The 14,775-nt window shown below is 43.9% G+C and overlaps 2 non-coding genes across 2 annotated transcripts; both read left to right on the top strand.

Annotated features, from left to right (window-relative positions):
• Nucleotides 1-910: 910 nt before the first annotated feature.
• trnam-cau (transfer RNA methionine (anticodon CAU)) lies at nucleotides 911-982 on the top strand. Its single transcript has one exon. It is a non-coding gene; the product is annotated as a tRNA-Met (tRNA).
• A 5,029-nt stretch (nucleotides 983-6,011) lies between these two features.
• trnas-cga (transfer RNA serine (anticodon CGA)) lies at nucleotides 6,012-6,092 on the top strand. Its single transcript has one exon. It is a non-coding gene; the product is annotated as a tRNA-Ser (tRNA).
• The last annotated feature ends 8,683 nt before the right edge of the window (nucleotides 6,093-14,775 follow it).

The following is a 14,775-nucleotide window of genomic DNA, read 5'->3' as shown; positions in this document are numbered from 1 at the left end:
AAGACAATATCGACGAGCAAGGATGGGACATTGCGACTTGCACAATTGCACTGATCACTTGAAAGGACTCAAGGCTCTCGCTGGGATTTGAAACTGAGATCTCCTGTTTACTAGGCTTGTGCATTGTTCTATTTGCTCAAGTCAACAAAGACCCAATTCCCGCCCTACGGGTTCCTTGCAAGAAGGTGCTAAGATTGAGAGGTCTGAGTAACGTGAACTATGCTATTGGAGGCTTTCATCCTGGCAACAGGAATATTTCTCCACAGCTGCTTTCGGAGCTGCTGAATATTTCCAGCATTTCCTGTTTCAGATTTTGTGCCTTCATTACAGGAGTTAATTTACTGACAACCCAAAAGTTGTCTCTTGGACACAGCACCAGACAGAGCTTTTCTGTGATGTTCACACAGACAAGTTCACCCTTCACTTTCCGACACACGTACTTCAAAATCGGCTGCTTTCACACTGAGCACCCTGCAGCATTGCCTTCAAACCTCAACCAACCCTCCACCTGCACACCAGAGTCTCAGTGGTACAAGTGTATCTGAGGAATTCACAAAGACCAAGGGATCACCGTGTTTATGAGGGAATATAAAGGATTAATCCATACTCACAAACAGGCTGACTATGTGAGAATCTCTCTCTTTCTCTCTCTCTCTCTCTCTCACACACACACACACTCACACCGCCATGGCAGTTGGTGAAATTTGACATCAATAAAAAACATCTGGAATTAAAAGTCCAATGACCACGAATCGATTTTCATAAAATAACACAGCTGGTTCACTAATGTCCTTTAAGAAATGATTTTTTTTTACCTGGTCTGGACCGACATGTGGCCCCCGACCAACAGCAATGTGGTTGACTCTAAGCTGCACTCTGAGGTCACCTATCAAGCTGCTCAGGTCAAGGAAGCAGAGTGGCGCAGCGGAAGCGTGCTGGGCCCATAACCCAGAGGTCGATGGATCAAAACCATCCTCTGCTATCATGTAATCACTCCATCAAAAAGACGTATTCTGCTGCTGCCCAAAAGCAAATCAGGGTTTTCTTTGCAGTTCATTTGCTTCTTGATTTTCATTAACGAGTAGCACAGCGTATTTGTCTCAGTTGGCTAAACAGTTTATTCAGCCAGCAGCGCGGGATCAATTCCAGTATCGGTTGAGATTGTTCATGAAGGCCCCACCTTCTCAGCCTTGCTCCTCGCCTGAGATGTGACTCCTCTGGTTAAATCACCACCGGTCAGCTCTCCCCATTGATGCCTCCCAGATACAACTGGGACTGTGGACCTTGCTTTAATTTTACAAACAATGGACGAATCATATCTCTGACACATTGTTCAAATATGAAAGTGTGCAAAAAAGTAAACTGAGCATGCGAAACGGAAGCATCCCTAAAATTTCAATTCTATCACAGTTGTATCATTTCAGGAACAATTGGAAACAACCAAAATCCAAAGACCAACGCAGAAAAGCTCTGTGATTCGAACACGCAGCTCTTTACTCTGAAGTTAGACGCTCTCCCGTTGCGCCACTTTTTACATCAGGGTCATGTTCGATGAATTCAAAACCAAACAGGGACCAGAGAGGTAAACTGCCCCTCTCTTTACTTTCTCTGAATTTACATCAAATGGAAAAGTAACAGCGAATCAAGATTAACGAGAAAGCAGAAAGGCAACATTTTCCTGCGGGAGAAATATGTTCTTTCTTCCGGATGTTAAAACACTAAAAATGGATTGCGGAGTGACCATTTCATGGCCGAGTGGTTAACGCTGCTAATCCATTGTGCTCTGCACGCGTGGGTTCGAATCCCATCCTCGTCGGTGGTGCATTTGTTCTGTATCCTTATTGCCGGTGAACTAATGATTCGTTCAGTGTTTTGAGCTTCACAGAACCAAGATGAAGTTTGGATACACGGGCTTGAGGGGTAAATAGTCCAGAACAATTCCACATTCCCATATTTCTAATCAGATGAGAAACTCGATTAAAATCAGGACACCAGTTTTGGAGAGGAGTTTGCCACCAGGGAAACCTGAGGTTTCAGACACTCCAAAGCAGACGCCAGCTTCATTTGCGGCCCGAATGGGAGATTTTGTCTTTCTGGAATAGGCAGCTCAGCCATGAAAATTAGCACCGTATTAGCAGGATTGGCCATGCTAAATAGTCCCTTAATGTCAGAGGGATTAGCACGGTAAATATGTGGGGTTACGAGGATACAGGCTGGGTGGGATTGTTGTCGGTGCAGGCCCGATGGACCGAATGTTCTCCTTCTGCCCTGCAGGGATTCTCATGAAGTTCGAGGCGGCAGTTTCACTACTCTGAGAGCATTGACACAACCGTTCCTAATTTAGACCATAAGACCATAAGACATAGGAGCGGAAGAAAGGCCATTCGGCCCATCGAGTCCACTCCACCATTCAATCATGGTTGATTTCAACTCCATTTACCCGCTCTCTCCCCATAGCCCTTAATTCCTCGAGAAATCAAGAATTTATCAATTTCTGTCTTGAAGACGCTCAACGTCTCGGCCTCCACAGCCCTCTGTGGCAATGAATTCCACAGACCTACCACTCTCTGGCTGAAGAAATTTCTCCTCATCTCTGTTGTAAAGTGACTCCCTTTTATTCTAAGGCTGTGCCCCCGCGTCCTAGTCTCCCCTGCTAATGGAAACAACTTCCCTACGTCCATCCTATCTAAGCCGTTCATTATCTTGTAAGTTTCTATTAGATCTCCCCTCAATCTCCTAAACTCCAATGAATATAATCCCACGATCCTCAGACGTTCATCGTATGTCAGGCCTACCATTCCTGGGATCATCCGTGTGAATCTCCGCTGGACCCGCTCCAGTGCCAGTATGTCCTTCCTGAGGTGTGGGGCCCAAAAGTGCTCACAGTACTCCAAATGGGGCCTAACCAGTGCTTTATAAAGCCTCAGAAGTACATCCCTGCTTTTGTATTCCAAGCCTTTTGAGATAAATGACAATATTACATTTGCTTTCTTAATTACGGACTCAACCTGCAAGTTTACCTCTAGAGAATCCTGGACTAGGACTCCCAAGTCCCTTTGCACTTTAGCATTATGAATTTTGTCACCGTTTAGAAAATAGTCCATGCCTCTATTCTTTTTTCCAAAGTGCAAGACCTCGCACTTGCCCACGTTGAATTTCATCCGCCACTTCTTGGACCACTCTCCTAAACTGTCTAAATCTTTCTGCAGCCTCCCCACCTCCTCAATACTACCTGCCCCTCCACCTATCTTTGTATCATCGGCAAACTTGGCCAGAATGCCCCCAGTCCCGTCATCTAGGTCGTTAATCTAGGTCGTTAATATATAAAGAGAACAGCTGTGGCCCCAACACTGAACCCTGCGGGACACCACTTGTCACCGGTTGCCATTCTGAGAAAAAACCTTTTATCCCAACTCTGTCTGACAGCCAATCGTCAATCCATGTTAGTACCTTGCCTCGAATACCATGGGCCCTTATTTTACTCAGCAGTCTCCCGTGAGGCACCTTGTCAAAGGCCTTTTAGAAGTCAAGATAGATAACATCCATTGGCTCTCCTTGGTCTAACCTATTTGTTATCTCTTCAAAGAACTCTAACAGGTTTGTCAGGCACGACCTCCCCTTACTAAATCCATGCTGACTTGTCCTAATCTGACCCTGCACTTCCAAGAATTTAGAAATCTCATCCTTAACGATGGATTCTAGAATTTTGCCAACAACTGAGGTTAGGCTAATTGGCCTATAATTTTCCATCTTTTTTCTTGTTCCCTTCTTGAACAGTGGGGTTATAACAGCGATTTTCCAATCCTCTGGGACTTTCCCTGACTCCAGTGACTTTTGAAAGATCATAACTAACGCCTCCACTATTTCTTCAGCTATCTCCTTTAGAACTCTAGGATGTAGCCCATCTGGGCCCGGAGATTTATCAATTTTCAGACCTTTTAGTTTCTCTAGCACTTTCTCCTTTGTGATGGCAACCATATTCAACTCTGCCCCCTGACTTTCCTGAATTGTTGGGATATTACTCATGTCTTCTACTGTGAAGACTGACGCAAAGTACTTATTAAGTTCCTCAGCTATTTCCTTGTCTCCCATCACTAGATTACCAGCGTCATTTTGGAGCGGCCCAATGTCTACTTTTGCCTCCCGTTTGTTTTTAATGTATTTAAAGAAACTTTTACTATCATTCCTAATGTTACTGGCTAGCCTACCTTCATATTTGATCCTCTCCTTCCTTATTTCTCTCTTTGTTATCCTCTGTTTCTTCAAACTTTACCTAAAAAGCCGACTTCGATGAGATTCTGACCCACAACGTCTGAATATCTCACCAGACAACATTCTCTCTTCCACCTTCTTCCATCGGGAAAAAGATACAACAGTCTGGGGTCACCTACCAACCGACTGAAGAACAGCTTCTGCCCTGCTGCCTCTGAATGGACCTCCCTTGCATTACGTTGATCTTTCTCGACACCCTAGCTATGATTGTAACACTGCATTCTGCAGTCTCATCTTTCCTTCTCTATGAACGGTATGCTTTGTCTCTACAGCGCACAAGAAAAATACTTTTTCACTGTATATTAATACATGTGACAATAATAAATCAAATCAAATTAAATAAAACAATGATGAGAAGTCCTACATGCCACTCTTTGCGCCACAGATCCGAGCTGCAGCGCTCCTACTGCAACAAAGAGCGCTCAGAGTAGAAAGTGCATCTTGCTGAAATAATAGGCCAATTCCAATTGGTTTCAGTTCAACATTTAGGCAAACGAGCAAATAAACATGACACGTCGCGAAAGGGAAAGGGTATCGTGGGAAAATAAATACAAGAATCAAAGTGCATCAAACTGAACAGAACCAGACATCCATTATGCAAATGCTCCCAGTGCCACAAGAGAAGTCCTTTCTTCAACTAAGTGTTTGTATAGTTTTATGTGTTGTTCTTGCACTGACAGGTAACAGTAAATCACAACCACAACAACCAGTAACAGCCAGTTAAATGATCGTCCCGCACTCGCTGATAATGCAGTTTCTATCGTAGTCATGATGTGGAGATGCCGGCGTTGGACTGGTTAACCTGCTGGCGTTAACCTGGTGTTGTTAAACTTCTTACAATGCAGTTTCTGACAGTGACAGACAGTTTCTGACCATCCTCCGATTGGACCTGGAGGAAACCAGATTCATTGTCAGAGCTGAACTTTCTTACAGAGTGGGTGGCAGAACCAGGTGAGCGATGGTGGTGGAGTGGTGACTGTGCGAGCATTTGATCTAGGGTCAGTTCCTGGCCATCACGGTTCTGATGTCTTTAATTAGTTATCGCAGGTCATAACAGTAACTGAGCACTCTTAAAATGAAATTCACTAAAAATCCTCACCATCACGATCTTTCTAATGGAAAATTCAACTTCAATTTACTTTGAGTGGACACTTTGTTCAATGAAAGAACAGGCCTCAAAATTGATCAATGAATTCCCAGTATGAAACAATAGTAAAAAGGTGGCGAAAACGAGACAAGCCAATTTCAGTTTCCGACGGGCACACCTGGTGCCTGATGAAACCAGCAACGAAGGTAGTTCCGTAATTATAACTAACGCGAATAACGGTTGCTGATGCAGCGCGAGCGATGGTGGAATAGTGGTGGGAGTAGCTGCTTTCCACGCAGGTGATATGGGTTCGATGCCCGGCTATCGCATTGATAATTTATTTAGAACCTTATCGGCGGCCTCTTGTATTTTAAAACGAGTGAACAAAACAGGGCGAACGCAACATTCGCCAGTAATAGAGATACTTTTGTTTTCATTTTCTCTTCGGACGTAATTAGTTTTCACTGAAAAATTAGTTAAATAGAAAAAAAAACAAATCACTGGCCTCATAAATGAATTCAGAGACAAAGATACAAAGTAAAAGTTCAGGAACAAATTTCAGCTCACACACTGTGCTCTGTCCAATCCTGGTACTGATGAAGTTAATATATGCACGTTACTGAGGTGGTTACATTAGTGCAGCCAATACGCAGCTGCGGTGGCCGAGTGTTAAGGCGTTGGATTCGAAATCCAGTGGGGTTTCCCCGCGCAGGTTCGAACCCTGCTCGCAGCGATTATGGTGGGAAATGTTTCATTCAGGCACGTACAAAGTCGCCAATTTTTCCCCCAATTCCGTCGGGGACCTGAGTGGAGGGTGATGCATGCAGCAGTTCCGCACAACCGTAGGATTCACTGGTTCACGGGCTCCGAAGACTGCCCTTTCTGCGGCCTTGTGGAGTTCGTGGACCATGTCTATGTTGTGTGTCTTAGGCTGCACTCCCTTTATGTTTTCCTAAAGAACCTTTTATTGATGTTTTGTTTGCACTTCAGTCCCACGCTCCTGATCTATGGACACCCGGTGCGGAGAGGGGAGGGTCGGGATGGCGACCTCCTCGTGAACCTGCTCCTGGGCCTGGCGAAACGCGCCATTTACCGGTCCAGGCAGCGGGCGATCGAGGGGGCCGTCCATCCTGACTGTCTGCCCCTCTACCGCGGCTACGTTCGCGGCCAGGTGGCCCTGGAGAGGGAGCATGCGGTGTCCACGGGCGGGGTTGACGCCTTCCGCGCCCGCTGGGCACCGCAGGGGTTGGGGTGCATTATCGATCCTAATAATCACATTTTAATTTGATGTTTTTAAGTTTCCTTTGTACTTTGATTTCTGTTCGGGCTGTTCCCCCTCCTTTTTGGGGAGCTGCCCCTTTTAATTTGTCCTGACTTAATTTGAGTTTGTTTATTTGGTTTGACCTAAAAAGAAGGCAACATCACTCAGCCAGAAGAGTAATGGATCAATCTCGTTCTCTGTGATGGTGGTGGAAGCAGATACGATCAATGATTTCACAGAAATAGTTTATCCATAATAGCTGCAGTGTGTCTGATCTACCGGACACCCTGCAATAAGTCACCATGTTTTTTTGGAAAGCAGCGTCCTCCCTGTGACATGTACCGTCGAGAGGGACGAGAGTATCAGCACATGGAAACAGCACCACGTTAAAGACATAGTTCATCATTATTTGGACAAAAATCAACATTGCTTCTTAACCACTGGTTTAAAACATGGAATTTTGTTCCCAAAATCACCATGAATTGATCAGGTGAAGTTTCCATCCTTTCCGATTGTATTAGATACATATTGTTCCATATGTTTCTTTCTGTGTCTCCGATTGTTTGTGTTTGCCTGTTGGCACCTGTGGCAATTTAACAAGTTCAATTTACCGCTCATTCTGTCCATATCAACCTTACATAAGGTAAAAATTATAGCATTTGTGTGATCTTGCGCTGCCTCAAAAATACTGTGTCAGAATATTAACTCATTCGTGGTCGAGACTTATTACTGAATTTAGCATGAATATTTCTCTTCTGGCTTCAAAGCATCGTTGAGGGCAGGAGACATTAAATGACAAAGGAGTTGCTGGGATGAGGCTGAGATAAATGCACTCGTGCTGAAACTACAAATGTGCGTAAAATTCCAAGAAATGTACAAAATTGGGACAGAGATTACAATCTCAAAGTAATGCAACAATTTCAAAGAAGAATCATATAATCCCCGCAGTGCAGAAGGAGGCCGTTTCGCCCATCAAGCCTGCAGAGAGAACAACCCACCCAGTTCCTATCCCCGTAACCCCATGTATTTACCTTGCTTGTCCCCCTGACACGAAGGGACAATTATAACATGGCCAATCAACCTAAGGCACACATCTTTGGAGTTTGGGGGGAAACAGCAGCACCCAAAGGAAAACGACGAGGACACAGCAAGAACATGCAAACTGCACACAGTCACCTGAGGCTGGAATTGAACCTGGGTCGCTGGCGCACTGAGGCAACAGTGTGCCCCCCAAACAGTGTGCCCACCTTCCTGCCTTAAGTTTGATTTTATTTGAATTTTGGTTTAATTTATTGTTGTTACCAGTATTAGTATCTTGTGAAAAATATTGTTTCTTGTATGCTATACCGACAACGTTTACCAATCATAGAAAAGGAAAGGAGAATGTAGTAGTCCAGTCATGGCTAGGATGTAGAAAAAGATTAGTTGAATATAAGGTAGGTCTATTCAAGAGTTTGATGGCAGCAGGAAAGAAGGTATTCCTGAGTGAGTTGATACGTGATCACAGACTTTTGCATCTTTTTTCCAACGGAAAGTCGAAGAGAGTATGTCGGGGGTTTGTGTGATCCTTGATTATGCTGGCTGCATTTCTGAGGCAGCGGGATGTGTAGACAGAGTCAATGGATGGGAGACTGGTGTGTGTGATGGACTGGGCTTCGTTCATGATCCTTTCTAGTTGCTTCCAGTCTTGGTTAGAGAAGGAGCCTCTGATGCAACCGGAAATAATGTGTTCTGTGGTGCATCTGTAAAGGTTGCTGAGAGTCGGAGTGGACATGCAGAATTTTCTTAGCCTGCTGAGAAAATAGAAGCGTTGGGGGGGGGGGGGGGGGGCTTTCCCTTGGCCTGGAGGGACCAGGACAGTTTGTTGGTAATCTGCACACCTAAAACCTTGAAGCTCTTGACCAAAATAAAATGGCAGATTGATAACGGCAGAAAATAAAGGGACAAAATAGAAAGTCTGTGATTGCGTAGAGTACAAGAGAGAAGAAATGCAGGAACTGGTGGTGCAAGGCTACCATGAATAGAAAGAGAACAAGTGAAGATATCAAAATAGTGCGTTCAGGAATTGTGCACTGAGCTTCATTGGAATATGAGAGAAGACGAAGGACAGAGAGATCAGAGTGAAAACAAGTGAAGAATTAAAAAGATAGTGGGCCAGAATTCTGAGCAGAAGTGGAGCCACAATTTTGGACTGAATGGAGAAATCCCAGAGGGTTAGTAATCGATCTTTGTTTGGTCTCCACAATCCAGAGCAGAGCACGATGTGAACAGCAAATACGATTAATTTGGGAGAAGAAATTGGCCTTTCATCTGGAAGTAATGTTAGAGGCGTTGGACATTGAGTACATTCGATCGGGGGTGGGGGGGGGGGGGGGTGCGGGGGGCGGGGGGAGGCGGAATTGCTTTAATTGATAGGACATGGGCGAAGGTGTAAAGAGGAAAATCTCCACTCAGAAAATTGAAAGGACTGCAGAGGGGAGTGGAGTTCTAGTGGTGGCAACAATCTAGAGTTGGCAGAAATGACAAAGGATGATGCATTGAATGAGAAGAATATTGGGGAAGATGGTAAAGTGAAGTTTGGTTATTTATCAGTGTCCCAAGTAGGCAGACATTAACACTGCAATGAAGTTACGGTGAAAGTACCCTAGTCGCTGCACTTCAGCACCTGTTTGAGTACACTGAGGGAGAATTTAGCATGGCCAATGCACCGAACCAGCATATCTTTCGGACTGTTGGAGGAAACTGGAGCACCCAGAAGAAATTCATGCAGCCATAGGGAGAGCGTACTTACTTCAAACAGATAGTGACCTAAGCCAGCAATCGAACCCAGGTTCCTGGCGCTGTAAGGCAGCAGTGCTAATCATTGCACCACTGTGTCGCCGTGATGAAAAGGGGAAAACTTTCATCGTTTTAGACGGGAAGGGATGAGGGTGAAAACAGGGAAGTGGGACATAAAAGCTTGAAATCCCTGTCAACCTCAGTGAGAGCAGATCATCTGGTGAGGAAACAGGAAAATGGATTAGAATTGTTGGTGTGATAAGTTCCATATTCCGTCCTCACTGTTCAGATCCCTAAACACAAATTCCACATGTAAGATTGATTTCTATATTTCTTTTTTTGAACATGTTATTTTGCTTATCAAGCTGTCTGTCATGTTGGGCAGATTATTTATTTATGTATTATTTATTATTTGATTTATTATTGACATATGTATTAACATACAGTGAAAAATATTGTTTCTTGCGTGCTATACAGACAAAACATACCGTTCATAGAGAAGGAAACGAGAGAGTGCAGAATGTCGTGTTACAGTCGTAGCTTGGGTGTGGAGAAAGATCAACTGAATGCAAGGTAAGCCCATTCAAAAGGTTGATGGCAGCAGGGAAGAAGCTGTTCTTGAGTTGGTTGGTACTTGACCTCCGACTTCTGTATCTTTTTTTCGACGGAAGAAGATGGAATCGTCCAGGGTCCTGGGGTCCTTAATTATGCTGGCTGCTTTGCCGAGGCAGCGGGAAGTGCAGACAGAGCCAATGGATGGGAGGTTGGTTTGCGTGTTGGATTGGGCTATATTCATGACCTTTTGTAGTTCCTTGCGGTCTTGGGCAGAGCAGGAGCCATACCAAGCTGAGATATATCCAGAAATAATAATTTATTTGGTGCATCTGTAAAAGGTGGTGCGAGTCGTAGGTGACATGCCAAATTTCCTTCGTCTTCTGAGAAAGTAGAGGCATTGGTGCGCTTTCTTAACTGTAGTGTCGGCATGGGTGGACCAGGACAGGTTGTTGGTGATCTGGACACCTAAAAACTTGAAGCTCTCTATCCTTTCTACTTCGTCTCCGTTGATGTAGACATGTGCATGTTCTCCTTTACGCTTCCTGAAATAGATAACAATCTCTCATTTTGTTGACATTGAGGGAGAGATTATTGTTGCCGCACCAGTTCACCAGATTCTCTCTCTCATTCCTGTACTCTGTCTTATCATTGTTTGAGATCAGACCCACTACGGAAGTGTCGTCAGCAAACTTGAAAATCGAATTGGAGGGGAATTTCGCCACCCAATCATAGGCGTATAAGGAGTATAGTAGGGGGCTGAGAACACAGCCCTGTGGGACACCGGTTCCGAGGATGATCGTGGAGAAGGTATTATTGTCTATCCTTTGTTATTGTGGTCTGTAAGTTCGGAAGTTCAGGATCCAGTCACAGAGGAAGTGACTGCTTCGTGAAACTCTTCTGTTCAGTTAATAAACATCACTCGGATTTCACAGTCTCCTGTCATTTCAATTTTCAACCTTGCTTTATACTGATCTTTCCATCTCAGCCTCCTGCAATATTCCAATGAAAAGCTTAATGTAATTTCCAGGAACAGAAACTCATCTCTCAATGAAACATTTTACAGCCTTCCAGACGCAGCACTGAGTCAAACAATTTCAGACATTAAACTCAGCTCCATTTTGCTTCCAAAATTTCGTTGCAGGTTTTGGTTTTTACCCTCTTGTTTACTCTTGTTTTTGTTTTCACTTCCTTCTCAACACAAACTTGGTTTCTTTACCTCCCGTTTAGACTTACCCCAATAACTGTTTTGTCATTGAAGCATTGCTGTAATTCACTGTGTTTAGATGCAACAAGAGAACAGTTCACTCTCGAATCAGTGATGAGCGACGAATGAGAATTTATTAATGTTCTGACAGAAAATGAACATCTCCACCTTCTCCCTGTAATCCTGTACATTTGTCTTGTTCATGTAACAGCCTAATTCTTTTTAGAATGCTTCAATTGAACTTACCTCCATCACACTCTCCGGCAGTGCATTCCTCATATTAAGCATTCACTGTGTGAGAAAGGTTCTGTTTGTGTTTCTATTCCATCCTTTGCTAATGGTGTTACATCTGCTTTCTCATCATTGCTCATTCCAAGATTAGTTATAGTTTGTCCCTATCCACTCCATCCAGACGATTCATGACATTTAATACCTCCATTAAATCTCCTTCAATTTTCACTTCTGCAAGGAGAACAATTCCAAAGTCTTTGATCCATTTCATTCGTGAAGTTCCTCATTCACAAACAATCTCATGAACCTTTTATGCACTCTCTCCACCTAAAGTGTGGCTTCCAAAACAGGCTGCAATACTCCAGCTGGATGTTTTAGTGTCTTACACCTTTTGAACATAACCTCCTTGCTCTTGTACTCTATGACCCTGTTAATAAAGGGTAGAATTCAATATGCTTTATTAAACGTATCTTAACTTGTCCTGACCTGTTCAGTGACATATATACATGCACAACCAGTTCCGTCTGCTCCTGCACCTCATTTTGAGTTGTACCCTTTAATTTATTTTGTCTCTATAATCTTCTCACCAGAATGAATCCCTTCAAAATTCTCTGCTTTAAATTCCACTAGCCTCTTTTCCATTCATTCGAACAACTTGGCTATGTCCTTTTTGAAGATTTGCACGATCCTCCTCACATTTCGCAACACTTCTAAGTTTCACATTATCCACAAATTCAGGAACTCTGCCCTGTACAACGTTACCCAAATCACTAATATATGCTGATGCATTTTCAGTATTTCTAGCTTGTGTGCATATACACGTGATTCACTGCAGATTGAGGCATTTAACGAGAGAAATGAAGCGAATGTAAATATCTGTCTGCAAACTCCACGTAAAAGTCACAAATGCATTGGTGTTGATTTCAAGAGATTTTATTATCAGTATTAACAGAGGATGATTTTGATCCATCAACTTCTGGGTTGTGGGCCCAGCACGATTCCGCTGTACCACTCTGCTACAGCACTCTGAACTTTTGCTGCCCATTAATATAGCCAGATGAATATTCATTTCTGTATTGTTATTTAACCCCAACACCAGTGTATCGTCCATAGTTGACCCTGAAAATGTGATGTGAGCTTCCCCCTTGAACTGCTGCAGTCCCTGAGGCGTAGGTACTGCCACAGTGCTCGTAACCTAATCGTGTTCGGGAGGTTGGTCCAGGATTTTGCGACAGTGAACGTACGGTGACATTTTTCCAAGCCAGGACGGTGAGTGCCTTGGAGGACAACTTCTAGGTGCTGGTGTTCCCATGTATCTGCTGCCACTGACCTTATAGACGGTAGCAGTCGTGGGTTTGATTGTGCTGTCCAAGAAGAGTAGATGAAGAAAAACTGTTCCCATTGGCAGAGTGGAGAAGGATGTTTTTTTAATGTGCTGAGAGATTAGGACCTGGAATCACTGCCTGAGCGTGTGGCAGAGACAGCATCAAATCAGGATTGTCAGGGGAAAGGAATTAGCACCTGAAGAGAAATGATTTGCAGGTTTATGATACAATGTTTGGGAAAGAGACGAGATGAGTTTTTCTTGTACAGGACACAGACAAAGGGTGTAATGGTCTCTCTCTCTCTCTCTCTCTTTTGTATCTATTCTAAGATTCAACAGGTGCTGGACGTATTCTGTCTCCGGTACAACATAAGTGTGTGATATTCATTCTAAATCCAGCTGAGACACTTTGCAAATCTGTACTCATTCTACCCGGAAGATATCGAATTGAAATTGGGCCTTTTGATGCACTTAGTACATGATTCCGCACGATCCTCTGCTCAAATTTTTAATGTAACATCATCTGCTTATCTCTGAATTCCATTCTCCATCGTCTCATTACCTAGATTTCCCTTCAATACAGCTGAACTAATCGAGTCAACTGCTCCAGCCTATACAACGTTCCAAATTATACCGACTGCATGGGAAAGTACGTTAATATTGAATTCTCTATTGGATTTAATTCTGATATCCAATCATTAATTCCTGTTTGATCTGACTCTGCAACACTGACAATTCATGGAGGTATCTTCCGCTCTGTTTCAGTTCTGGGTTGCGGCCAGTAGATGTCAGCACACTCTGGCAGACTAAAGTTTATGCTGTGGAGATGTTTGTGAACAGAACTCCCACTCACCTGCCGAAGGAGCAGCGCCCCGAAAGCTAGTGGCATTTGCTAACAAATACACCTGTTGGACTTTAACCTGGTGTTGTTAGACTCCTGACTGAAGTTTAGACATTATCTGTTGTGACCCTATCAGTTGCCTCAATTTCAGCCTGCCGACAGTGTGCCGACATCTACTGGCCGCAACCCAGAACTACAACAGAGCGGAAGAGATTTACATGAGTTGTCCCTGTTGCAGAGGCAGATCAAACAGGAATTAATGATTGGATGTCAGCATTAAATCCCATAGAGAATTCAATATTAATGTACTTTCCCATGTAGTCGGTTTAATTTGGAACTTGTTATATTGAATGATATTGAACCTGGGACGGAGGAATTTAGGAATACTAAATGCATTGGCCTTATCATTTCCAAATTTATCAATAGGCTGCTTTCCCCTGTATTCACCATTTCAATCCCGAAAAATCAGCAAAGGCTATGCTTTTTAAGTGAAAATGTTAGTACCGGCAGGCATTTTATTTTGAACCAAGTGGCATTTTGAATCATTGCTGTTTAGCATAGTTGGAATTTCATTAAGCAACAGCTTAATTATTAGTGCAAACCTATTAAAACATCGGACACAGTAAACTTTACTTACCTTTGATTGGGGATGGAGAGACTTTAAACTAGAAAGGTTGGGGGGAGGGAATCGAAATGAGGGGACTGAGAGCGAGGAGGTTAGCTCGCAAATAGATAAGGAATGTAAACAGGGTAAGAGGGAGGTTAGACAAGTGATGGAGAAGGGAAGTGCTCAGGCTGAAGGTCTGAGATGTGTCTATTTTAATGCCAGGAGTGTAGTGAATAAAGTGGATGAGCTTAGAGCGTGGATTGCTGCTTCGAATTGTGATGTGGTGGCCATTACGGAGACTTGGATGTCTCAGGGACAGGACTGGGTGCTTCAGGTGCCGGGTTTTAGATGTTTCAGGAAGGACAGGGAGGGAGGCAAGAGAGGGGGGGGAGTGGCACTGTTGATCAGGGATAGTGTCACGGCTGTAGAGAAGGTGGACGCCGTGGAGGGATTGACGACGGAGTCTCTGTGGGTGGAGGTTAGGAACAGGAAGGGGTCGGTAACGTTGCTGGGTGTTTTCTATAGGCCGCCCAATAGTAACAGAGATGTTGAGGAGCAGATGGGGAAACAGATCCTGGAGAGATGTAGGAATAACAGAGTTGTCGTGATGGGAGA

This window comes from Mustelus asterias, unplaced genomic scaffold, assembly GCF_964213995.1.
Source record: "Mustelus asterias unplaced genomic scaffold, sMusAst1.hap1.1 HAP1_SCAFFOLD_74, whole genome shotgun sequence".
In the NCBI taxonomy this organism is placed as follows: domain Eukaryota; kingdom Metazoa; phylum Chordata; class Chondrichthyes; order Carcharhiniformes; family Triakidae; genus Mustelus; species Mustelus asterias.
Note: the sequence above shows the minus strand (reverse complement) of the source record. Positions and strands in the feature narration are given on the sequence as shown.